Below are 27,290 nucleotides of genomic sequence, written 5' to 3' on the forward strand. Positions count from 1 at the left end.
GTGATGAAATGTTCTCATCCAGCATATTTTGTTTAAATCATTCTGGGGAAAGAAATTTTATAGACATAGGGACTATGCAAAAGTTCACAAATGACAAAATTGAAACAAAAATGGCAGGAATTCCACAACAGAAATGGCAGAGATAGAGAAGTTTTGCAGAATTTTTCTCTGGATACAATCCTTGCATACTCAAGAGATAAATAAAAGAGCAATCTTTTTACACAGCAATAAACATATTTGTGAAAGAAAATGAAATGAAAACATTTATCATGAGGTCACACCCAGCACTGGCTAACTTATTTAACATTGTGCTTCAGGTCAAAATTACCCTTTTACTGAAGATATTTCAGTAACAACTAAAATGTATGATCCTTTGTCTGAATATTAGGTGGCTCAAAGGATGAGTCAGATAATTAAAGTAAAAATACCAGATCAGGCGGAAGCCCGAAATATGTCTGGGGAGGATTATAACTGCTAAAGGGCTTATTAGCTACCAATTGCATGAGAGAGGCACAAGGTTTATGCATCGTATTTTATCACATAAGTATCAACATGATAATAATGTCTTTTAGGAGCAGATATACGCTATGAAATTTCTGAAAACATGAAATATTTAACAAGTCAATTTGCAAATGAAAGAAAACAGCACTGCTGAGAAGCGCCGCTTTTATTTCTGGTTTGTTAGCTTTCCTGATTTTGTCACAATATCCTGCTCTCTTAATCCATCTTTTACAGGGCTGTTAAGACAGCAAATAGTAAAAAGATATTGCTCAAAGCCCATTGAGTATGTCAAAAGTTTCCTTGCACCAAAGCACCATAGGTGTTCTGCTGCAAATACGGTTCCTAAAATTGTGTTGTAACCATTACCAGATGCCAGCAATACTGTTTGCAGTATCAAAGGAATTTTCAGTTTTAAAAAGGCAAATACAAACTCATCTGGGTCAGCGGAAGTGTGACCCATGACTCTTCAATTCAACCCAATAAAAATGCCTTCATCATTTGGGTTTTAACTTCTTGTTAGATAGAGAACACTCATTAACGTAAACAGCTCATCGTCCAAATTCTGGACATTTCTTTTAACCCATTTTAAAAGATTTCTAAACTGCCTTTCAAAATATAAGTCATTTTCAAAGCACAAAACATGATGAACTTATTTGATTGTTTTATCTTTTTATCTTGGAGTTGGCCCAAATCAAGTCTTTGGGTAAGTTTTACATTAAATTTATAAAAAACAATGATAGGAACAAATCAAAGTGATAAAAAGCAACAATAATAATAAAACCACCCCCTCCATTATGGGTACCAATTAGATTTAATTTGTTGCTGTTGTTGCAAAGTTGTGTCCGACCCATCGCAACCCCATGGACAATGTTCCTCCAGGCCAAAATTGTCTTTAAAGGTCCTCTAAAAACTGGAAGGAAGAGGACATTTTGGAACTCTGGAAGAAACAAGTGCCAAATGTGGAGACCCTCACAACAAAGGCCTGTTGTCTTATCTATGTCTCTCTCACTTCCCTATATGTTCTCATGGGATGAGCAGATTCAGTTCTGGCAAAATTAGGAATTTAATCATGCATACAGAAGAAGTACAAGCAGTCCTTGACTTAGGAACATAACTGAACCCAAAATTTCTATAGCTAACCAAGACAGTTGTTAAACAAGTTTGGCCCCGTTTTATGATCTTTCTTGCCACTGTTAAGTAAATCACTGAAATTGTTAAGTTACTAATACAGTTATTAAATGAATCTGGCTTCCCCAAATGCCAAGCATCTGAATTTGGATCACATGACTGCAACAGTTATAACTGTGAAAACTGGTCATAAATCTCTTTTTCAGTGCCATTGTAACTTTGGACAGTCACTAAACAAATGGTTGTTAGTCTAGTAGTTAAGGTAACAGGCTAGAAAAATGAGAGATTGTGACTTCTAGTCTCACCTTGGCCATGAAAGTCATTTAGGTGACCTTGGGCAACCACCTTATGAGGTGGTTGTTCTGGGGAAAAATAGGAGGAGGAAGGTGTGCTTGATACGTTTGCTCTCTTGACCTGATTGTAAAAATTATAAAGACTGGATAGAATAAATCATTATCAAACATGAAGGAAGTGGGATTATTTGTTTTTTGCTGGGTCCAAGCAGGGCCTGAAAACTCATATTAGAACAGAGGTGTCAAATTCAAGGCCCACGGGCCGGATTCAACTCACAGAGTCCTTAGATCTGGTCTGAGGGGCCACCCTAGAAACAGTGAAGGACTGGCCCATGGTGCCTCTTCCAGCAAAAACAGAGCTCCATTTTCAATGGCAGAGGGTTGGAGGAGGACATCACAGCCGAAAATGGAGCTTGGGAGCCTGTTTTCACTGGCAGAGCACTCGGACCACCCCAGGCGCTCCTGACACAAATGACATCAACCTGGACACACCCACCCTGGCCATGTTCCCACCCCATTCTAGGTCAAACACAACTCTGATGTGGCCCTCAGTGAAATCTAATTAGACACCCCTGTATTACAATGTCATAGAAATCATGTTCTGTATGATCTCTTCCAAGTTTTATGATTCTATTAATTTAGTTTAAGATGAGAAGCACATTACAAATTGTTTCTCTTGTTACTCTATCTTTTTTTTCACTATTATGTTCTCCCCTGCTAGGGCTAAACAAGCAAAATTATACACCTTGTTTATCAACCTATCATCAATATCTTCATCAACAACAACAACAAAATATCCTGTAAAGATATAGATTTTTTTCTTTTAAAATTCACCATTAAAGTACAGAAATCCAATGGAATTTGTTCCTTCTGCCCTGATGCTGAACTCATTTATTTGGGCATAGAAACTATTTAGGTTTTTTTTTAAATTTGCAGAGGAAAGGATGCTATATTTTTAAATAAATCATAAGATTAGCATCTGTAATTGTTTAAGTGCCTATTAGCACAGTTCCTTACTGAAAAAAAATGTATTGAACAAAATCAACAAATAATGTAGATGAAATAGCTAATTCCTTGTAAATTGTACTATTTACTTTGCCATGTTCCTCCTATGCACAGACATACATTCCATGATGCACAATCAGGTCTGAGGAAATTGAAAAACCTATGTTTGTCTGAATCTCTAATGCATAGAATGGGAGACCTTTCTTTTTTTAACTTGCAACCTGGTTGTTTGAAAAGGATTGCAAGCCATCAATACAAGACTGGAAATAAATTCTGTATACCTGCTCAGAGCTGGAGTGATAAGATAAGATGATACATGGCAAATGGCAAGTAATATAGCAACCCCAATGAAAGTCTCTTCAAGAGAAGTATTAAGTGAATTTTTAAAACTAGCCCCGCCCCTTTTCCTTGCTGATTTCCATATTTTTAGGTAGGGGAGGCTCTGAGAGCAAGTTGGACATTCTTTTTCCATAACATGATTGTTGTTCTCCACAAATTTCAAAGGCATATTTTCTTATGTTCCTGAATTGTATGGGGAACAGTTCTTGGAGTCAAGCCAACACAAAAACAACTACTCTTTAAATGTTGCAACAGAATACTTAGAGGTCAAATAATTGTGTATTAACAATATTTATTTATACTGTTAAATATTATTAGGCTTTATAACAATGATTGTAATATGGCAGGTTCTTCAATGTAAGTCACAAATTCCTGTCAAGGAAATAAGAATAACCCAGAACTGCAAGAAAAGCATTTCAGAGCATTTCTTCATTCTACATTGTAAAATAAGGATATATCAGCCAATCCATTTCTTCCTTTTGAATTTGTACATCTTAATCGATTCAGAGGTACAAATAATACTTTAAAAATTCCCTAACACTTCAGTATTAAATGTTGGGTGAAACAAAACACTCAGATGGCACCAGTACTGAGTTTTGTAAAATGGCACCAGCCAAGGCAAACAAAGATAAAATCTGGTCTCATTTTGGTGCAATGAAAGAGCTGTTCCTTCCTTTGCAAACAAAACAGGACAATCTCGCCTGTCTTTGAATCTTTGGGTATCTGCTTACCAACCCTCTCCTGTTCTCCATATTACTCTAGAAGATCTAAAAACAGCAAACTTTTCCCTGGACAATTGTGTAATAAATGAGGGTATTGTAAAGCTGATGGATGCTGTTCAAAACGTTTCCATTTACAACTTGTATATCAAGTGGTGGGTTGTGTATGTGGTTTCTATGCTTGCAAAAACTGCATCAAAAAAACAATTGGCACAGAAAGCTGCCTGGGAAATAAAGATGTTCTGTATTGTACAGCTGAATAGTTAATGCCTGAAGAAGTCACGTATTTAGCTCGAGTCACTGTACAAGGGAGAGAAAAAAAAAGTAAAAGCACATTTAAACAGGAATGGATTTGTAGCAGGAACTGCTTTCTTCTTACATCGCATTAACTCTGGGAAAGCACTAATGTTGAAAGATTTTCTTTATAAAAGTGAACAAAGGTCCCAACAGCCAAATTTTGAGACCTCAGTCTGAAAGCTGAAACTTAGAACTCAGTTTGCACTTTATCAACACATTATCAGTGGAAAATAGTTTCAGTCATAGAGTCACTGATAAACATTACTAATTTGTTTTACATACTCACAGCCAGACTATTTCTGGCTGTGGAAAGAGTGTATTCCTATTGCAAATAACCCAACACTCTTCAATTATTCTAAATGCATTTATACATGAAACAACTGGGAATTTCATAAAGGATGAATAACCAAATAGGTTGCTGGTCTTGCTAAAAAAAATATTCCTAACTTGGGCTACCATTATAAAATGAGACTCATTGGAGTGAGTGGTCTTCATATATTGCTCCACTTGTTTCAGAAGTCTGAGATGTGACACAACCTTTTTTGCTGGCAGTTTTGATCCTCCTGAAAACACTTTGGGAAATGTGTGTCCCAGCACATACATCACATTTTTCAATCTTGTCAACTTTAAGATGGGTGGACTTCAATTCCCAGAATGGTTGGTTGGGGAATTCTGGGCATTGAAGTCCACTCATCTTAAAGTTGCCAAGATTGAGAAACACTGACATGGATAGTACAGGGTAAATATACATCCTTTTAGAGTTTTTCATCTCTGCAATACTGGGGTTGAGCTCAACAGTTTCAATCTCCATTTTCTCAAACTGACCAATCCATTCAATTTCCAGTCCTCCATTGACTCTTCCCACTGCCAGTAGTCCACTTTTCCAAGGCTATGCCCCATCACCACCATCACCCACCTCTTGACTAATGCCTTTCTTACCATCGGTTTGGTTTTATGACATTCAAAGCAGCATACATAAGGTTGGAGGGTGCTTCTGCTTGCCATCACACTGTATCCTTCATGTAGAAAATGGAAAAAGGTACCGTTCACCAAGGGCAGATGGCTCTTCAGAGCTTCCCTTCTCAAACAAAAGGTTCCTGAAATGAGCAAGGTATGAAGAAGTAGGAGCAAATAAGCAAGTTAATTGGTGGTATATAGTAACCTCTGAAATGTTTTTAAAGCTAACTTGTTTCTTTCATGCTAATCACAAAATGAGAAATGAAGATTAGGAAGAGAAGACCCTTCCAATCCTTGAAGAACTTCTATACAAGCTTCATAAGAGGATACCCACAGTCCTTCTTTCCCCATCCTCATGTTACTAAGGCAACTCAAATTACTGTTCCCATAGCTAGGCAGTTCAGTTCTTAAAATTTTAAGTTTTTTTTTCTATTCCACTGTGAAGATGTCAATTTGGATACAAAAAAATGGAATTCAACAAAACTTTCCTTCATCCCTATGTCTCTCCCTCCCCTATCCAAGTCTTATTTTGATTCCAAATAATAAGGTTGATCGATTGATCTATCTATCTATCTATCTATCTATCTATCTATCTATCTATCTATCTATCTATCTATCTACCTACCTACCTACCTACCTCCCTCAAATTTATTGGCTGCCCATCTTACCAGTGGATAACTCTGGGTGGCTTACAACATTAAAAGACTAATCTTGACACAAAAGGATTGTAGAATAATTTCCCTTTATCAGTATTTTTATTACAAGGACATACCTATTCTCTTCTTGGCTTCCTAAAAGTCTGAAATCTTAGGAGTAATGCCATAATTTGCTACCATCACAAATTCTGATTTATTGTTCTACATGTTGTAGCACCAGAACAGACTTTGACTCATTCTACTTCATGTGTGGGGAAAATATGATCAAATATGACAAAGAAAATATATGAAAAAGATCAGTTTTGCAAACTTGTTCTCCTCTCCCCTTTAACATAAAATAATTTTATTTAATTAGTAAAGCAGCCTTTTCCAATCTGATGTCTTCCAGAAACTTTGAACCTCAAACCCTGTTCAGTCCCACCAACATTTTCAGGGGCCCAGGGAGACATGTTTGGAGACCACCAAAGCTAATCCAAAGATCAATTTCTCCTTCCCTTACTTTTCTCCCTGTTCTCTTAATAGCTTGTACAAATTTGGCATTTACATGAGAAATGAGAATAGTTTCTTTCTTAAAACAAGTGCTGAGCTGATACCAAGATCTAAGTTATATTAAATGCAATGTGGAAGTTTCTTAGGCAACTACTTCCTTTTAATTGAACAAGAGAAAAATATTTGTGCAACTTATTGGCATATAAAATTAAAATTTCTTTGAAGTGTTTTAAATTCACAAATCTTTTTAAACTTGCTTGTTTTCTAGATTCAGTTTTCTAGATTCTCCTTGAATGACCAAACTTACTTAAAGTTTCCACAGGCATTTCTATAGCCATGTCCAGTGAATTCAGTGTTTAACATGACTATATGGGATGCCTTGAATGTTTGACATCCACCGGAAATATGTCAAATCTTCAAATATCAGTTTCTAACCCCTATGAAAGCAAACAGAAAACATTAAGGCAAATGAAAGTACTATATTCAGGTACATATATGACATTTAAAAACATTTGCTTGATTTATTTGTTTACCAAACTTACACATAATGATTTCACAAATGTAAATATTAACTGGAATTGTTTGTGAAATTTTGTCAGCTAATTATTTTTCTACTTTAATTTTCATCTACCTATTCAAAATTTAGTTCCCAAATGCAGTCCTATGCATCTATATTCTCTGGTGCTTTCTTTGCATCAACTTTAATTAATATTATCCATACAGTAGGACCAAGAACCAAGAAGTTGTCACCAAAAATGCCCAGGACTATTGTTCATGACATCAGTAGGATAAGATCAGGAATAAAACTATGGAATGGATCTAAATGGAAATTGTGCCTCTCCCATAGAATCACCCTCTTTGAAATGGAAGGATCACACCCTCCATTAAAAAAGGTGGAAACTTGATTCTGAAATAGAATATTTGTGGGGACATTTGATTTTTTTTTTAGATCTAACCCTACTGATTTATATAATGAAATATTACTTATTGTTGTTTTGTTGTTTTTAGATACCTGATTTTTTTATTGTAAACCACTTGGAGTGTCTGGATACAGTGGCATTGTTGTTGTTAATCACGAAGTCATGCCTGACCTATCGTGACCCATGGACAATGTTTCTCCAGGCCTTCCTGTCCTCTACCATCCTCCAGAGTCCATTTAAGCTCATGCCAACTGCCTCAGTGACTTCATCCAGCCACCTCATTCGCTTTCGTCCCCTTCTTCTTTTGCCCTCAATCATTCTCAGCATTAGTCTCTTCTCCAGTGAGTCCTTCCTTCTCATTAGGTGACCAAAGTATTTGAGTTTCATTTTCAGATCTGGCCTTCTAAAGAGCAACCAGGATTGATCTCCTCTAGTACTGACCGGCTTGATCTCCTTGCAGTTCAACGGACTTGCAGGAGTCTTCTCCAGCACCATAGTTCAATGGCCTCAATTCTTTGGCACTCAGCCTTTCACAGCCATACATTGCAACTCCTTCATGGATCACTGCCTTGTCACAGCGAAGGGGCTTGCATAGCTATGAGCTATGCCATGCAGAGCCACCCAAGATGGACAGGTCATAGCAGAGAGCTCTAACAAAACATGATTCACTGGAGAAGAAAATGGCAACCCACTCCAATATCTTTTCCATGAAAACCCCATGGACAGTACAGTGGCATAGAAATATCAAAATTGATTGATTGATTTGTAGAATAAATATAAACTACTTTTTATCTCACTTTTCATAGCAGCACCTGGCCATCTTTTCCTTAGTTGAGAAATTAAGCAGAAATAGATTAATACTAGGAGAGGAGACAACAACAGAAAATACCCTGGTAGTAGACTAGATTGAAAACTTTAAAAGTATCCCATAAGAAGGCAATGGAATCATATTTTCATGGCAAAAGACTGAGGATTATGACTGAATACATGGCATATATGCTTTCTAGCATGTGTGTGTGTACTTTCTAGCATGGCCTGTGGATTAACAGCAAGTTTACTCAGTGTCATTCTGATTAACACTGTGATCAAAACAATTCTATCAATAATGAATCTTCAGCCAATGATGGAGTCTTCTTTAGCAATCAGCCTAATGTGCAGCTATGCTTTCCTTAGCTGCAGGATTAATTGTACCTATATTTCCATAGTAAATAACAATAAAGTTTAACTTACTTCTTTTATGTGATAATAAGAAAATCAGAGCAGGGGAAAATGCAGGAAAAAAATTACAGAATGAAGAAATTGTTTTGTTCTCTAATATACGCTAGTGATGAATGAAAATGATTGATTTGTGTCAAGAGTATTGCTATGGAATCATCCCAAAATAACAGTTGCTCTTTTAATATCAGCATTTGGCAAAGCTTTAAAGGAAGTTAAACTGAGAAAATTAGAGCCATACCAGCTTTAGATCAAGACCATTTCACTACCTGGCCAGGGCAAGTAGCTCAAGCAGGAACCTCCTCCAGGTTAACTGAAGAACCAGTTTAAAGGAAAGCATTTGTAAATGTCATTTGTTTTATTAAGAAATCAAAGTGGCCTTTTCACATCATAACATTTTTTTAAAGGCTTCTTACAAGGCAGCCTTTGAGGACTTTATCAAAAGGAAGATTGTTTGGTTAAGGGTTACAGCCAGGTGCCTTCTGTTCCAGGTAGGCATCTTGCTGATATTAAAATCCGAAGGGAAGGGTTAGATCAAAATACTTCATTATATATGTGTAATGAAGTAATTCTCCAATAAGCGGCATAGCTCAACAATGTCTTTTCAGCTTCCAAAGTGTTGAAAGTCCTCCAGAATTGTATCCCTGACTGTTATTCATCAGAGTTCTTACAGTATTTTTAATTTCATTTTTTTTTACAGCAAGGAAAAATGCAGGTTACTTTAGAAATGTGGAATAAGACATAATAACAAAGTTCCTACACCTGAATCAAACAGAACATTTTGCGTTCTGCTAAGGGCAGAGTATATCATGGCAACATCACATACCTATTGTTATTTTGATGTGATCCTAGCTTGCCATGGAATTTGTGTAAAGAAGTACAAATCTGTAAGAGGTTTGCAAATAAGAGGGTTTCTTCCTGGGTGATTTTTTGGACAGGGTGCAACTATTTTTGACATAACATTCCTTTTATTCTGGAATTGTATAGTATAAAATCCTACTCTGTATTGCTGTGTTATTTTTGAAAAAGGTGTAATGTTGATATATACATATATTTTAAGCATGTATTAGAAGGACACTGCCTTCATTGGTATATCAGATGAATGAACATTAAAGGTATTTATTTATATATAATTCCTGAGAAATATCAGGCATGAAAATTAGATAAAATGTAGATATTCCTTTAACTATTGGAAAATCCCAGATCAATATCAAAACAGAGTTTCAAACACACAAGATACAGACATCAGTAATATCTAGGATTTTTGTTTTGTTTTCCAAAGTAATCTCATGTTGTCTCCTATTCAAAGATAGCTCCTGGGGAAACTATTTTCCTCTTAGATTATCCAATATTATATTTTATCAAAGAACCTCTCTTTTGAAGGTGTTAAAAACTGAATCTTGTGCAAAATAACGCAAAATTTTACATATAAAAACTTCACATATATACATGCATATAAAGGCTTGTACATATATTTTTCTGTTATTTTGCTTTTTCCCTTTCTTTTTTCAGTCCTATTTAAATGATGAAAAAATTCTTTAACATTTACTTCTATATCATGTACATAATTATGCATATAATAGAATGGAGAAAATTAGCTACGATACGGTGTCTCATCATGTGAACTCACAGACATTTGGGCTGATAATTTGAATCTGAGTTGAGAGAAGGACCACATGAGGTGTCTTAAAACATAGAATCTCTTGCAAAGAAGGAAGTTGAAAGGCCCTTAAAGAGTGGCAGCAGGTGATTGAAGTCAAGAGAAGGAGAGAGAGAGAGAGAATATGGTTAGGAAGTAATGATGGATTTATAGTGTCACACATTGCCATAGAGATACAAGTTCTTGGATAATTCAAGAGACCAGGACAACAAGGAAGACAACCAGTGGTTGGATTCAAATAATTTAACAGCTGGTTCTCTGCCTTAATGATTTCTTCCAACAACCAGTTCACCAAACTGCTCAGAAACTTAACTGGTTCTCCCGAAGTGGTGCAAACTGGCTGAATCGCACCACTGAAGACAACACAATGTCTACCCAACTAGTAAAGACTTTCAACTGGAGAAGAATATGCAAATATAGAAGATAAAATCATGTTTATGGAAGGTTGGCAGTTACATTCTAACTCTCTTAATTAATTCTATGGAGAAATTAGTAATAGCTGCTGTATACACATAACACCAGTTTAAGATAGACACGTAAGGGTAGCAGAAACATTGCTGTTGCTGGTAGGGGAATAACTTACCTCAGAATGGTAGTTCAGTTAGACCACAAGGGTCTGAAAACAGACACTGGAAAGATAGGAGATCCTATAGCAGAATGCTGCTTGCATAATTATCTAAGAGAATTATCTGTAATGGTTTTCTATCTATGATAGATTACAAATAAAAGAAAATCAATGACATGGTTCCCAATCAGGTCTTTGTATGCTGTCATTTCCTTGTTTAATCCTAAAACATCCCCACCACATGGAGATAATATAATTTGCATTATTTTCATGATGACACCTTCATACAAACCACTGTGGTAACCTGCTCCCTGGTTTGCTTGTCATTCATGCTTATACCTTCTATACCTATATGTTAAAATAAGGTTTCAGTACATTTTAATTTGAGTTAGAGAAAAAAAAATTAATCCTATGGAGATGCCAATTTTCCCCTTGGCAGCTTGTAATTCATTTTTTGTTATTACTTTGTTGAAATATTTTTCAGTATTTTTTAAAAAAATTGAACTACAACTTGTTTTGGCATTTATAACATTGGGTCAGATTCATTGTTGCCATAAGCAGGCCGGGATTTTTATAAGAGATAAGAGGATGAAGCTCTATCACAGCTTTGGGGGTTGGGGTTCATCAATTCACATCCATATGCGTGGAATAAAGTACGTGATTACCTTGGCTAGACTTGAAAAAGCAAGGAGGGTTGGGTTTTATTAATACTTTTGGAGTGAATCAGGGAATACCAGCCTTGTAGAATAGACCAAACAATAAAAAAAACATCCAGAAAGAAAGCAAACTCCTTCTGATTGTTACTAAGAAAACCACATGGACATATCCATTGAGTTACATATCCTGTGATGACCCAGGGTGGGATACAAAATAAACACAGTCACAGGTGAAGCCCCTTTTATTCCTTCACTTTACTTCAAAGCTCCAAATATCCTCGAGTGGAGGCAAAAAAAACCTCCCCCACAAGCAGTTACGAAAAGGAGGAAATGCCCTTTAAATGAAAAATGTCTATAAATTATAAGAGTAAAAACAACACAAACCACACTGAAGCAATTAAGGGAACCAGGCAAGATAAGGGCTTGAAGACGTCCACAGATATCTGAACACACACTGGAAGGAGGCCAAACTCAGAGAGGAACGACAGACTAGAAATATTTCCACACTTTGTTTCCAGCACTGGCCCATATGCATGTCCATCCTTTTAACCAGTTCTCACAGCTGCAGCCCATGAAGAGGATTAAGGCCCTTTCCTCCCCCATAGACCATGCCATTCACATCTCTCCCTTATCCTTTTCTTCCTGCATCCCCTAGGATGGAGAGGGGATGGGCCTGGGTCTTCCTCTGACTGCTCAGCCAGCCCTTCCCCAGCCTCCTCCACAACCTCTGGAGTCACACTTCCACTCCCTGTCGGCTGTTCCTCCTCTCCCTCAGAGTCAGTCTCCAACAGGGGCATGACATATCCATTGACTCAGCTCAAAGGAAGTTGCTTCTCATTAGTTGGAACACATATATCCAAGACCCTGGTTGAAACTGGTCAATGGTTACATATGCTCTTCCCACTCACCTCAAGGCAAGCATTTCCCCAGGAATCTCTCAATGATTGATCAAAACTGGGTTGTTTATATGAAACCCATTTGCGGAGGAAGAGTGAATCAGAATAAAATCTACACATTTCAACTCTATGAACATTAAGGAGGAAGAACTGGTTCTTTTTTTTTTTTGGCAAATCTCTCAACCACTTATTTTCCAGATCTTGAGAGATTTGTGTTAGGAATATGAGTAACCTAACAGCTGTTTGGGTTAGAAATATATAAACCAGGATAAACATTTTAAAACTGTATTTTTAAGAAAATGCAAAACTGTAATTAGGTGTGGTCTCTCAAATGGCCATAAGATGGAGCCAGAAACCTGAAGTCTGAGTCTCAGAAGAGAGTGTGAGTAAGTCTCTCTGTTTCCTTCTGTTGGAAAGTATTGCCGTTCCTCCATTTCTTCTAATTGACTGATATTACTGGATTTAATGTAAGTCTGTTACTGAACTGTTTTTGACACTGGACTTTGATATTTGGATTATCCCTGTATTGAAAACTGACTGATTTAACCTGTGAATGACTTTGGACTGCCTATTTTGGACTTTGCTTAATGTTTCTGGAAGTAAAAACCTACATTTACTGTACAGTGTATCTCTGTGCTCTGTGTGTATTATTCAAATACTACTCTCTATACGTCTCCCTGTATGTGCTCATTCTCCTAATGGGGAATTACCTCAACAATTTGCAAAAGATTTTTTAAAAACAGGAAAAGGGACATTGGATGCTTTCAGTAGTCATCTAAAATTTAATTGCTAACTTTTTTCAGAGGATTCAACCGCTGTTCATGTATATATGACTTCCCCAGATAGTTTTAATTTCTACCTACTTCATTACAAATTTTCTGAAAATATAATATCATTTAAGAAAACAAATAGCCAAACAAATGGCAATGGAGTTTTATTGCACAACCAGAGGCAGTATTTTGCCGGTATACCTAAGCATCAATTCACTACTTCTAAATAAATAGGTATAGGAAAACCCAGCAGGTATGTTTATATTAAAGTTTTTAGTTTGTTTTGGATAAGGAGAACTGTAAGGCTTACTAATAACTTGAACAGACTGTAACCTTTTCTCCCTATTATGTAGGCAATCCTTGCTCTGAAAACAGTGGGAAGGATGAGTGTTACTGGATAAACAGGTTTTAAAACTTTGCTCAGTAGATGTCTCTCAACAGTTTCTTTCAGTTTGTTCTATGGTATTTTATTTCTGTATTGCTTTTCATTTAAACATCAGTTTAATATCTTGTGATGCCTTATTCTTTCTTTCTTGAGTTGGGAGAAGCATGCATGCTGTAGTTTTAACTCTTTTTGATATCTATGGAAATGTTAGGAAATGCAAGCAGTGTTGTTGATTTTTTTTCCTTTTGTGATGTTGTTGCAATATGCAACTTCTTCCCACCCTCATTTGTTATAATAATGGACATCTGGATAGTTTAGAAATAAAAAAAAGTCCTATTCCCCAGTGCTTTCTCCTCTTCTCTGGGAACAATACCACTTCAATTGCTCATATATTTTATGCCATGTGTTGAGAAGGCAAAGTTCACTCAGCCGCCTCTCCGTGTCATTGGAAAGGCTAAACTTGTCAAGTCAGCTAATATAAAATGCAGTCCCCTTTAAGTGCAGCAATAAACAAGTTCTACAGCACACTTCTCCAGTTTTAGCTCTCCCTAGGTCGGAGGTGTGAAACTCGATTTCATTGAGGGCTGCATTGGGTTGTGTTTGACCTTGGGGGCCGGGTAGGCAGGGCCAGCTTGACATCACTTATGTCAGGCTTGTCCAACTCGCGGCCCACGGGCCGCATGCTGCCCAGGTCACCTCGTAATGCGGCCCAGTGCCCACCCCAACCATCGTGCCACAGCCAGCGAGAAGGAGGAGGAGAGGCAGGCGCGAGGCGGGGCGAGGCGAGCACCAGGCCAAGTGTTAGTGATTGGGGACAAACCCCCAAACAGAATGTGCAGCAGCAGTCAAGCCAGGCAGCCAAATGAGAGAGGAAGGGCCCTAGAGTTTACACACACTGATGACAAACACTGTTTTTGTAGTTTAAATAGTTGTTTAATCCAATTAGAGTTTAAACATTGTCAATCAGTCCATATGTCATTCACAAATATATCCATTCAGTAACTTAGTCCATTCACTAGTCAGTTCTATATCCTTATCTGCTTGTAAAGATATCTTCTCCTCTGATACCTTTCCTTTTGAAGACAACACTGAGTATTCACAGGATATCAGCACATCAATGAAATAGTCCTTTCGTTCAGGTATTCAAACAGTTGTAGCAAACAGTAGCAAACAAACAGTAGCAAGCAGACAAAAACAAGCAGAGAGAGCGTTACGTTTCTCTTACTGCCCTTTTATTGCCGTTTGTAACGCACCCTTAATTAGTTAATTACAAGCAGTTTGGTGCTTAAAGCTACAAGTTACAAACACCCAAACCTTGGTTTTATATATTTATTCACCCAAACTTAGTTGGTGTATCAATGTTATACCCAACATTCTCCCCTTTTGGGTGATATAAATATATAATACCCTTACAATCTAAAACCATACTTTACACAACTCTCTTGGTGCTTAATGGCACCTTGGGCTTTAGTAAAGTTATCAGCTATATTGTCTTCCGACATGCAGTACTCCAGCTGTATCATTTTACTCTTTACAGATTGTCTAACGTTTAAGTACCTTAAATCTGTATGCTTGCTCCTAGTTTTTACTGCAATATTTGTGGCCATTTGAATTGCTGCCTGATTATCTTCATGTATAATTATAGGATAATTTACAGTTAATCCCATGTCATTCATCATCTGCTTATACATGATTAATTCAGTACATAATAACGACAAACAGGAGAATTCTGCTTCCATAGTAGACAAACTTATATGCTGTTGTCTTATTGACTTCCAACCTATTAATGTCTTACCCAGCATTATGGCTGTTCCTGAAGTCGACTTTCTTGTGTCTCTTTCTGATGCAAAACTAGCATCTGCATAAGCACTCAGTATTAGATCACCTTTTGGTTCTAGATACAGTGCATGGTGTAATGTTCCTTTAAGATACCTTAAAATTCTCTTTAATGCCTTCCAATGACATTGAAGTGGATCATTATTATATTGTGCCAGTTGATTAACACCATAAGCAATATCTGGCCTTGACCAATTGCTAATGTATGATAAGCTACCAATCAAAGATTGATATATTACCTTATCAAACTTGGGACTTTGAGTATCCATTTTGCAAATATCCTGACTCATTGGAGTCTTTGCAGTCTTACAAAGTTCCATCTTATAATCTATTAGCAATTTAGATATCTTATCCTCCTGAGATATCTTAAAACCTTTCTGTGTTTTCAGTATATTCACACCTAGATATTTCTTTATCTCCCTAATTGCTTGATTTTTATTTTCTTAGCTAATGATGCTATTATTTTATTGGCTTCATCATTAGTTTCTGTAATCAAAGCAATATCATCTGTGAATAATAGTAATAATGATATTTTCCCATTTGTCTCCCTTTTAAATAGACATGGATCGGCTAAACCAACTTTAAACCCTATATTGTTTAGTTCCTTTACAATATACTGGTTCCATTCATAGCCTGATTGTTTAAGACCATAGAGGCTCTTTTTTAACAACCAATAATCATTATTATTTTCACCTTTAAATCCAATAGGTTTTTTCATGTATACAGTATGTCTTAGTGGAGCATGCAAGTAAGCAGTTTCTACATCTAGATGGTTGACTATATATTTCTTACTTGCTGCCCACACTAAAGCTGCCCTTAATGTTGCTGCTTTAAGGCTAGGTGCAAATACCTCATCATAGTCATTGGCATCTTGTCTAAAACCTTGGGCTACTAATCGTGCCTTATGGATTATATTACCATCTTTTTCAGTTTTTATCTTAAAAATCCATTTGCAGCCAATGGGTTTTATATCAACAGGTAATCTCGCATTTTCATATACTTTCATATCCTTTAAGGATTTCAATTCCTTATTCATTGCTGCATACCAACTTTCCTTATCTTTAGTAGGATACATGTTTATTTCATCTACAGTATATGGAACTTTATTAATCTGGCACACTGTGTTAGCCTGGTATCTATCAGGCGGTCTAGATATTCGTGTAGTTCTTCTGGGAATTGCAGGGCTAGTATGAGGACTTTTTGAATTACTACCTGTTCATGTTCCTCAGCTTGCTCAGCTATTGGTACTATTTCTTCCTTTATGGGCTCTATCTCTGCCTGTATTTGTCTCTTTACTTTATTCTTAAAGTTACAGGGATAATTAATGGGATTTCTATAGGATTCAATAATTACTTCTTTATTGTTATCCTGTTCTAACTTATCCCATCCTACGTGCTCTAGAAATTGGGCATTGGCACTACATAACACCTTAGATGTGCCTTTCTCCCAAAATCTATATGCCCTATGGTTTGCTTGGTAACCAACGAAGAATAATTGTTTAGCTCTGTGTTGCCCTTTACGCCTGAGTTGTGTAGGGATATGCACCCATGCTGGTGCACCAAATGTGTGCAGGTAACTCAGATCAGGCTTCCTGCCATGCCACATGGTGAATGATATTTCACCAGTAGTTGTATTAACAACGTTGTTCAATATGTTATTAGCACACATTGTGGCCTCCCCCCACAAAGAATCAGGTAATCCAGAATCAGTTAACATTGTTCTAACCATTGCCTGTAGTGTTTGGCCTCTTTTCTCAATAAATGCGTTGTGTTGTGGTCTGTATGGTGCAGATTTCTTGTGCTCTATTCCAGCTACCTTTAATCTATTCTGGAATTTGCTGTTAACAAATTCCGTACCATTATCTGTCACCAGGGTTATCAGTTGCCGTTTAGTTTTTCTTTCTGCAAATTTTAACCAGTTGAAGAAATGTTGATATGTTTCAGTTTTGCTTTTCATTAGGTAGCAAAACCCATATCTAGAATAATGGTCCATAATGCTCAGTATATATTGAGCACCCCCCATACTGGGTTTCTTTGGACCTATAATGTCTGCAAATACTACTTCTAAAGGTTCTTTAGTTTTGAAACCATTTAGCCTATTTGCAGGCAATATTTTACTCTTATCTTCACAGCAGACATTACAACGCAAATATTTATCACAAGGTTTTAACCTTATTCCATCAGATAACTCTACTGTACATTTTAGCATTTTAAAATTTACATGCCCCAAACGCCTATGCAATAAATGGATACATTCATTATGAGGCTTTATATTGTTAAATACAGTCTGTGCCTCCCTTTCTTACTATCATGTAATACATACAATGTTCCATTTAAAGCTGCAGTTACCCTTTTGTTATCTTTTTCAATTATGCAATTATTATCCTTAAATGTAATTACATAACCTAGTTTGTCTAATACCCTTACAGAAAGCAAGTTCACCTTTAACTGTGGTACATACAACATTTTTTATATCCTGGTTTAAGCATGGACAGTATGCAATACCTTCTCCCTTGGCCTTGAGGTTCCAGCCATTAGCAAGTGATATATGTTGAGAGCTTGTAGACAGTTTTATAAATTTTGTCTTATCTCTCGTGATGCAGTGGGATGCACCACTGTCCACCACCCATAAATCATTCTTCACATCACAGTTGCTAAACGTGGCTAGTTCAAAAGATTTCTTTGGCTTTTTTACATTCTGGTTTTTTTCTTTTCTGCAGAATCTTGCCAAATGTCCTCTGCCTCCACAATTAAAACACTTTTTAATTGTGTATGCCGTTGAAGATAACTTCTCTTCTTCCGGGTGCTTTAATTTACTTAGTTGGTTTCTTTCAAGCTTTGAAGATAATTTCTCTTCTTTATTAGGTTTATCTTCTCTCAGCTGGTCACGTTCACACCTTCTTCTGGCTTCTTCTAATAGCCTGCCGGTAATCTCAGTTAATGATAAGCTATCTTTTGGCAATACTTCTAAAGCAGTCACATAATCATCATAGCTTTGATCGAATGAAGACAGTATGATGTATACTTGTTGCAACTCATTAAATATAAGCTCTTTTTCTTGTAATTCCTGAAAAATGCTTTTCATACAATTTAAATGAGTTAACATGTCTCCATTCTTCTGAAGATGTGTTCGAAATAGTTTGCGTGTAAGATATATATGAGCTCCTACACTGTCCCGAACATATATCTTCCTGAGGTTCTCCCAGCAGTTTGCAGCATTTTCCTCTCCACGGATATGGATAAGTTGCTGGTCAGAGAGTCAGTCCTATGATGCATAAAGCCTGCTCATTCTTTCGTTTATAGTCTTGTATCTTTTTGTCATCCTCTTCAACATTAGGATCTAAGTTAGTCACATCTGGTGGGTTTGTTATTATGTCCCACAAACCTTCTCTTCGTAGAAGTAAACTACATTTCATTGACCATGAAACATAGTTCGTTCCATCTAGTCTGGATATCATGGACAGATTTGGCAAATTTACTTGTGCCATTGCTCTTCAGATATGTAGCTATTTAAAAACTACTGAAAAAAAAACAGTTTGTTTTTACAGTAATGTGCAACTCACACCAACTCTCACTGCTATATCCTCGTTAGTTAGACTGTGCGCACTGGGCCCATAACCAATGTTAGTGATTGGGGACAAACCCCCAAACAGAATGTGCAGCAGCAGTCAAGCCAGGCAGCCAAATGAGAGAGGAAGGGCCCTAGAGTTTACACACACTGATGACAAACACTGTTTTTGTAGTTTAAATAGTTGTTTAATCCAATTAGAGTTTAAACATTGTCAATCAGTCCATATGTCATTCACAAATATATCCATTCAGTAACTTAGTCCATTCACTAGTCAGTTCTATATCCTTATCTGCTTGTAAAGATATCTTCTCCTCTGATACCTTTCCTTTTGAAGACAATGCTGAGTATTCACAGGATATCAGCACATCAATGAAATAGTCCTTTCGTTCAGGTATTCAAACAGTTGTAGCAAACAGTAGCAAACAAACAGTAGCAAGCAGACAAAAACAAGCAGAGAGAGCGTTACGTTTCTCTTACTGCCCTTTTATTGCCGTTTGTAACCGCACCCTTAATTAGTTAATTACAAGCAGTTTGGTGCTTAAAGCTACAAGTTACAAACACCCAAACCTTGGTTTTATATATTTATTCACCCAAACTTAGTTGGTGTATCAATGTTATACCCAACACCAAGCAGCAAGAGAAAAGGCGGGCGCCGTCAGAGTGCCACCTCCTGCTGTTACCGCCGCCGCTTCTGCCCCTGCCACCGCTGCTGCTTCTGCCCCCGCCGCCGCTGCTGCCGCCGCTGCTGCCCCCGCCACCACCCCCGCCGCTTCTGCCCCTGCCACCGCTGCTGCTTCTGCCCCCGCCGCCACCCCCGCCGCTTCTGCCCCTGCCACTGCTGCTGCTTCTGCCCCTGCCACTGCTGCTGCTTCTGCCCCCACCGCCACTGCTGCCCCCGCCGCCACCCCCGCCGCTTCTGCCCCGCCGCCACCCCGCCACTTCTGCCCGCCGCCACCCCTGCTGCTTCTGCCCCGCCGCCACCCCGCCGCTTCTGCCCTGCCACTGCTGCTGCTTCTGCCCCCACCGCTGCTGCTGCCCCCACCGCCACCGCTTCTTCTCACGCCACCACCCCCACCGCTTCTGACCCCGCCGCCACCGCTTCTTCTCCCACCACCGCTGCTGCTTCTGCCCCTGCCGCCGCTGCCCCTGCGGCAGGGGTAGAAGCGGCGGCAGTGGCGGGGGAAGAAGCGGCGGCGGGGGTGGTGGCGGGGGAAGAAATGGCGGTGGCAGAAGCAGCAGCGGTGGCGGTGGCAGAAGCAGCAGCAGCGGTGGGGGCAGAAGCGGTGGCGGCGACGGGGGCAGAAGCCTTCCCCCGCCGCTGCAGCAGCAGTAGCAGCAGCGGTGGGGGCAGAAGCCTTCCCCCGCCGCTGCTGCTGCTGCTTCTGCCTTCCAGTCCTGCCTCATCCAGCCTGGCTATTTGCAGGAGGAGAGGTAGGCGTGAGGCAGGCGAGCTTTCTCCCCCCCTCCCCCCCACCCTGCAAAATGTGGCCGGAAAATAAACTGTGATAAAAAAACTGTGATAAAAAAACCGTGATAAAAAATAAATAATTTTTAATAAATAATTAATAATAAATAATAAAAACATCTCACTAACTTTATTTCCAAATAAATTTAATATGTTAACTATGTTTTCTATGGTTTTTTGGGATGATCGGGTATCATTACTGTTATTTTATTTTATGTGCGCCCCAAACCAAATTTTCATTTTCTAATGTGGCCCAGGGAAGGTGAAAGGTTGGACGCCCCTGACTTATGTCAAGGGCACCTATGGTGGCTCGAGCGCTCTGCCAGAGAAAACGGAGCTTGGAAGGCTGTGACAGCCTCCTGTAACCCTCGGCCAATGAAAATAGAGCTTGGGAGGATTGCGCACGGCCCTCCTGAGCTCCATCTTCACTGGCAGAGGATTGCAGGAGGTCGTTGCAGCCTCTCAAGCTCTGTTTTCATTGGCAGAGACAACGTGGGCTGGTCCTTGGCTGTTTCCAGGGCAGTCCTATGGGCCAGACCTAAGCACCTCACAGGCCGAATCTGGCCCCGGGACCTTGAGTTTGACACCCTTGCCCTAGAGCTATGGATTGGTGAGTAGGAAACTGCAGAATCTCAGACTGAGAAAGGATGGCAGCAACAATTGTGGCAGTGGTCATGTTGGTTAGAAAATCCTGAGGTCTGTGGAAAGGAAAGGAGATAATGTTATCAGTGCAATATTTCTCTCGCACACTTCTTAGTTGATACAGTATGATATTATTCTGCACACAATCAACAGCATCTTCATGTAATACATTACCTTTTAATGTAAATGGTGGCACTTCTGTAGGCCATCCATGTAGACTAATTCTTTTTGCACGTTTGACTCACAAGGCAGTCTGCAAAGGCTTTTAGCAATAGTATAAATACTGACAGAAATGAAAAACTTGGGACTGCTGCTTTAGCTGGGTTAGGCCTGGCCTTAAAGAGATTTTACCTCAGGAACTCTTGTTCTTACAACATTAATGGTGCTGATGTTCATACCTGTTCAAGATTTAGCCTATGCTATAGGACAATTCTTGTGTAGAACTTAATTTTGCAGATTTCACAACAGAACCATCTGATGGTCCTTATTGAGCAACACAAACCTCAGAGATTTTCTTTCCTGTGTTCATAATCATATTGCTTCCCCAAACACAACTGGATTGCAAAACAGTAGCCATGCTCCGTAAATAGAACTGAGAAATTGGCAATTTTGCCTGAGCCCAGCACTTTCAAAGAAATGCATATATACTTTGGCTCTGCAGCGACAAGAGACTAGAAACACACTCAGGAATTCTTGCCTGAAATTTTTAACTTCTCTACTTGCACATTTCTAAATTCTTATGGCAATACCCCCACCCCACCCAGCCACCCACCCTCGGGAACTGAACAGTCATTTCGGTCATTTTTAATCATATGATTAACAAACCTAGGACAACATTTCTGAAAAATTTCTTGGAAGAATGCTTGTTGAAAGCAAGTATTCAATAAGACATGAGCCTAAATATATGTAATATCTGTCTACACTGCTCATCTTTATGTGCTTTTTCTAGTTTTTGATATGGACACTTTACAATGCCTTATGAACACTAGGTAAATATAAATTTAACAAAGTAAATAAAAAAGAAATACAATGTGCTCTCCAAATATGCATCCAGTTATTGGATGACAGGTTGTACCAAGGATAATTCATTTATCAAAATAAATTTAGTACCCTTTGTACTTTAACTTTTTGACCAAACGTTACTGTAATAACTTTCTATGCCATACTATTTACCTCTGTCCATTAGGACTTCTTTTAAACAGTTACCAAAGCTATTTTTTAAAAAAAGCAACAGCAGCATTTTCCCTCAAATTCTAAGAATTTTCATTGAAACAGCAAAAACAAGAATGTGTATTTCAATTGCAGACATTTTTTGTCATTGCACAGAAACCATTTCAGCAACAAGCAAAGTCCTCATATGAAATCCTTTTCTTCTCTATTCATGAAAAGTGTATATGGAAGACTCATTCACACAACCTCCTTGCGCTGACTCCAAGGCAAACTACTTACCATTTGCTGAGACATATCCTCACATTGGAGTTTCTATCTTGCAATGGCTCTGCTGTTGGGTGGGGGGGGGAGTCAAAGTAATAGAGGAAGGACATGGTGTTTCTTTCAGAATATGGAACCCCATACAAGCTCTGTATATTACATGATGAGAAGGAGGTTTTGGGAGGCCAGTGACCTGCTGGGTTCCAACTGGCCTGCTGAGAACCATCCTGCTCCAACAGCATAACTCTGCCTTGGTCTCCATTTCTGTTTTTGCTGCTCAAGATAACAAAATCATGCCCAGCAATCAAGCTGTGTTTGATTCTATGGTGCTTGTAGAAGGAATGACCCTAAATAGCACCCATGCATCAACAACTACCCTGGTTTGTGCCACCAGTAGCCCCTACTGTTAAATGGGCGTGAATAAGGAGGGAGCAGGACCCAGGAGTGCAAAGAAACTCTTTATTTTAAAGCTAGAATCAAAAAACAAACAAATGTGGTAGGCGCCGGCTTTTATAGCCAGTGCTGTCCAACACTTCAGCCACTGATGGGATTCAAATCTTCCCACCAGCGGCTGAACCAATGAGTGGAATCTGACATCAGACTCCACTTTGCATATCACATAACACATGTAAATACAGCATCCTGCATATTTAACACCTACAGTAGGAATATAAGTGATGTCCTCCTGGATTGGATCTCTGTCCAAACATCTAGACAAGGAAGTCTCCAGCAGATAGCCTTCAGAGGCAGTTCCACTGCAATCAAGGCTAATAGCCATTGATCCTCCATAATGTCCACAAAGCATTCCGTCCCTTTTTTGAAGCTAGCCAAGCTTGGTTGCTAGTACTACTTCTCCTGGTAGCATATTCCAAAGTACAATTATACACTGTATTTTTAAAAATCCATTTGGGGTTTTCAGGTATCCATTTTATTGTGTGACTTTATCCTCCTAAGGAAGCAGCACCAGCCCTTTGATCATCTTAGTTGCCCTCTTCTGAAACTTCTCTAGGTCTACTATATGCCTTTTTTTGAAGTGCAGTGACAGAACTGCATACACCATATTCCCAGTGCAGTTGTAACATTGATTTATCCACTTAGGTTTTAAGAGTTACTACCGGAAGCCTTCATTCTTCCTTTTTTGTTCCCTGGGCCAGCTCTCAATGAATTGCCTCCTTCTGCTTGGGGCAGGGGTTAGGCCCAGAAGTCATCTAATATTCCTTCCAACCCAATGATTCTATGATCTAATCCTAGCTCATTGCAGGTGAAATACCCCAGGCAGATAAAGACCCCACAATATTTGCTTTCCCCTTTACTTTCCTCTTCCTCATTCTCTGGCAGGCATTTTGGGGTATTCATTGCCATCAGTAGTTCATCTCATATATGGAATGGAGGCTAGTTACCATGTAGATGTCCTAGCTCCCTGTTTGATCAATGTTCATTTTTTCCCCTTAAAAGCACAGAAAATCTAGAACATGTAAACTTTGAAAAAAGTGTATTGCTAAAACAGATTTAATAAATAAGTTAAGGGAAGCAACTCATAGTTTAAATGAGACAGGATGCAATTAGGAGTGGCTGAAGCTGGGTGAAACTGGTCCTGCCCAGGAACAGGGTTGGTGTTTCTATCTCTCTTATCACTTGGCTGCGCTTTCCAGGTGGCAAATCTGGAATTTTGATTTCATATGATTATCATATCCTCTTAACAGATTTGACCTATGGAGCCGCAGTTCCCATATTTAAGGAAAAAGCAGCACCATTTGCATTGGTTTTTCTGAACTTGGAGCTTCTTCCTGGTTTATCCCAATGATATTTTGTTACGTAAAACATCCACACCACTGACGTTGAATTGATTTTTCTAAGTTCTTCTTGTTAGATCTGTTTCTAGTTATTTGTTTTGGCTTCTTTTATTTCCTACTACATACAGTAATATAAAATGATTGCTTGTTAAAGCTGAATAACTTCTTCAATTTCTCCCCACATACAATGTTGAACACATCCTGCTTTATTCTGATGGGACACAATTGTCTGAAATTTCAGCCAATCTGATCACCTGCTGGCACATTGACTGGGACTGAAGCTAGAACCACCTTCTTGGAAATGATGGTTCAGACGATGAACTGTTTTTACCTCATCCTGGCTCCAACTGGAGCCAAATGTTTGCTAGCCTTTTGCAAATATCCTTTGGGAATCAACTAATTTTTCTTTAAAACAGTAGGGTACAACCTTTGTCTTCTTTCAAGGGCTTCAGTCTAACCCTAAATTCCTCTAAAATTTTGTGATTTTTAATAGGGTAGAAGAAAAAATGCATGACCCAAAGCATATTTAATGTAATGTTTATTTTAAAAATAAAATGAAGGAATTTTTTTTCCAGCACTCTCACTATTGGGGGATGTGCTGCTCAAAAGCCATGTGTAGCTTTTGATTTAAATAGCCTTGCATATTTTGTAGATATGCTAAATATCTAAATTTTAGATATTTAGTTTTATACTTTTATATAATTTGTGTTATAAAAGCTTTTTTGTGTATCACATATCATGTGTTTTTATTCTTAACTGATTTTTTTGTAAGTTTGCCTAGCTATTTCATATTATTCTATAAGGCTGTTTTATGCTATACCTTATTTTTATTACTGCTAGCTTCTCTGGACACCAATAAGATAAGATCTATACTGTAATAGCAATAATATTAAGTGCTAAGTATACCTGTGCAGGATTTAAGCTAGGACACAGACTGGAATATAAATGAAGCGGTCATAATCATAACTTTATGTTAATTTTACTCTGTGAAATAACAGGAAACTGTAATGGGCAAAATTTTCCTCTTATTATCATGCCCCAACTGACTTTTTAATGGTGTATCATTTTACCAGAGACATTGCTTTGTTTCACAGATGGTTTCCCTACAGATAATGACTGTCGGTTGGCCAAGTTGGAACCCGACAGGATTAAGGAAATCTAAGCTGACAGCTGGTTTTGTGCAAGGAAGCATAATGTAGCTGTTGTTGCAAGAGGCAATGTGGCGTATCAATTCACAAGCAAATAATAAGTGCTGCTTAGAAATTGAGGAGAACATCAGTGTTAATTTCCCAGAATGCAAATATAGGAGGACTTTTTTTTTTTTAGCATTGACCAGGTGCATATTTAAGAAAACCCACAAGTTTCACTAATGCGTTTAAATTTAGTAGGGGAAGAGCGGGAGCATCTGTATATGAACATGAAATGAAATTGGCTCTGTATATAGATCTCAGGCAAGCAGCATGCTTTGAAAAGCTTTTTCTATGCTAACTTCAAAGTGATTTCTGCTTTCATATCTTTGTATCTTATTCTAGAGTTGCCCTTACGAATCCGTCCCAGAAGAGAAAACACACGTACACACACACACACACATATGTGTGTGTGTGTGTGTGTGTGTGTGTGTGTGTTTGTGTGTAGGTCTAGGTGTGTTCGGGTCTTTTCCCGTGTAAGATTGAGAGTATCTTGGTGACGTTTCAGCAAGGTCCCACTCGCCATCCTCAGGCTGGTGCTTTCGGCTTCGTGCCAGTGCAAGAAGTGTGTGATCGGAGCTGCCATCTCTCTATAAATACTGGTGGTGGGGGCTGGTGTGATGTAGCATTCTGGGTTTTAGAGTTTGGGGTCTGGGTCTGTGCTCTTGACGTGTGTCAGCTTGTTTGGTTTTGGGGTCAGGGGGTGCGACAGCTGGCGAAGCAGCCGTGGTCTGTTTTCTGGATGGTGGTTGTCCTTCATTTATAGGATGGGCTTGGGCCTGGGTCTGATGAGGGGGACACCACCGCCAATCCCCCTCATCAGACCCAGACCCCAAACTCGAAGCCAAACTAAAACCCAGAATGCTACATCACAGCCACCCGCTCAGGATATCACATCAGCAAACTCAGGAAATTACACCACAAGAACTCAAGAAGTTGCAACACAGCAAATGACCCAGGATATCACAGTACAAGACCAAGAATACCACAGCAATAAGTCTCACAAGGTCATCACACAACCCATTACCCAAGCTCCTACTACACAGGGGGCTAATGGAAAAGAGATCAAAACACAAACGACCCAGGAGATTACAACCCAGGACCCAGGATACCACAACAAAAGAACTCGCAAGCCCATCACGCAACCCATTACCCAAGCCGTTAAAACACGGGAGGCTAATGGAAAAAAGATCACTACAAAACAAACGACCCAGGAGATTACAGCACAAGTTCCAGGATATCTCCATAACAAAACTCACAAGGCCATCACACAGCCCATTATACCAACATCAACTCCATCAACTAATCAAGAGGCAGCAGCGCAGCCAACCAGCACAGCACACCAGCCCCACCACCAGTATTTATAGAGAGAAGGCAGCTCCGATCACACTCTGCTTGCATTGGCACGAAGCCGAAAGCACCAGCCTGAGGATGGCGAGTGGGACCTCGCTGAAACATTACCAAGATACTCTCAATCTTACATGGGAAAAGACCCGAACACACCTAGACCTACATACCTGTACCCGTGAAAATCTACGAATATATATGTGTGTGTGTGTGTATGTTTTCTTAAGTTTTTGCAGGTACTTACATGTATGGCATTCAGCTTTGTTTGGGTATTTTCCCACGTCATTGTAGTTGTGCTTTTAAAGTTGTAGCAATGTTTCGGCAGAATCTCATCTGCCATCATCAGGCTTCTGTATTGTGATCATCTGTGAGTCAGACTTTTACAGTTGTTTCAGTTTTAAATTTGGGGCTAGCCTACTGCTGTGCCAGAATGGTTTTTTTCTTCATCCTGATTGGTTGGGAGTCTTGGTCTGTGTTTATTGGTCTTGGAGTTTGCTGTGTTCTGCTTGATTGGTGTTTGTAATATCTTCTGTCTGCTTTGTGGCTTTTTTTGTCTTGGCAAACACCT

At 38.8% G+C, this 27,290-nt stretch overlaps 1 long non-coding RNA gene across 1 annotated transcript in view; it reads right to left on the reverse strand.

The window, feature by feature from the left end:
- Positions 1-3,541: 3,541 nt before the first annotated feature.
- Positions 3,542-27,290, reverse strand: part of LOC148127411 (uncharacterized) — a 41,849-nt gene continuing 18,100 nt past the window's right edge. The window contains exons 2-4 of the long non-coding RNA XR_015742362.1: positions 6,692-6,821; positions 5,222-5,379; positions 3,542-4,285 (exon numbers count right to left, since the gene is read on the reverse strand). This is a non-coding gene — a long non-coding RNA (uncharacterized LOC148127411). The remainder of the gene's footprint in view (positions 4,286-5,221; positions 5,380-6,691; positions 6,822-27,290) is intronic.

This window comes from Pseudonaja textilis, chromosome 2, assembly GCF_049901715.1.
Source record: "Pseudonaja textilis isolate UNSWEBS1 chromosome 2, rPseTex1.2, whole genome shotgun sequence".
In the NCBI taxonomy this organism is placed as follows: Eukaryota; Metazoa; Chordata; class Lepidosauria; order Squamata; family Elapidae; genus Pseudonaja; species Pseudonaja textilis.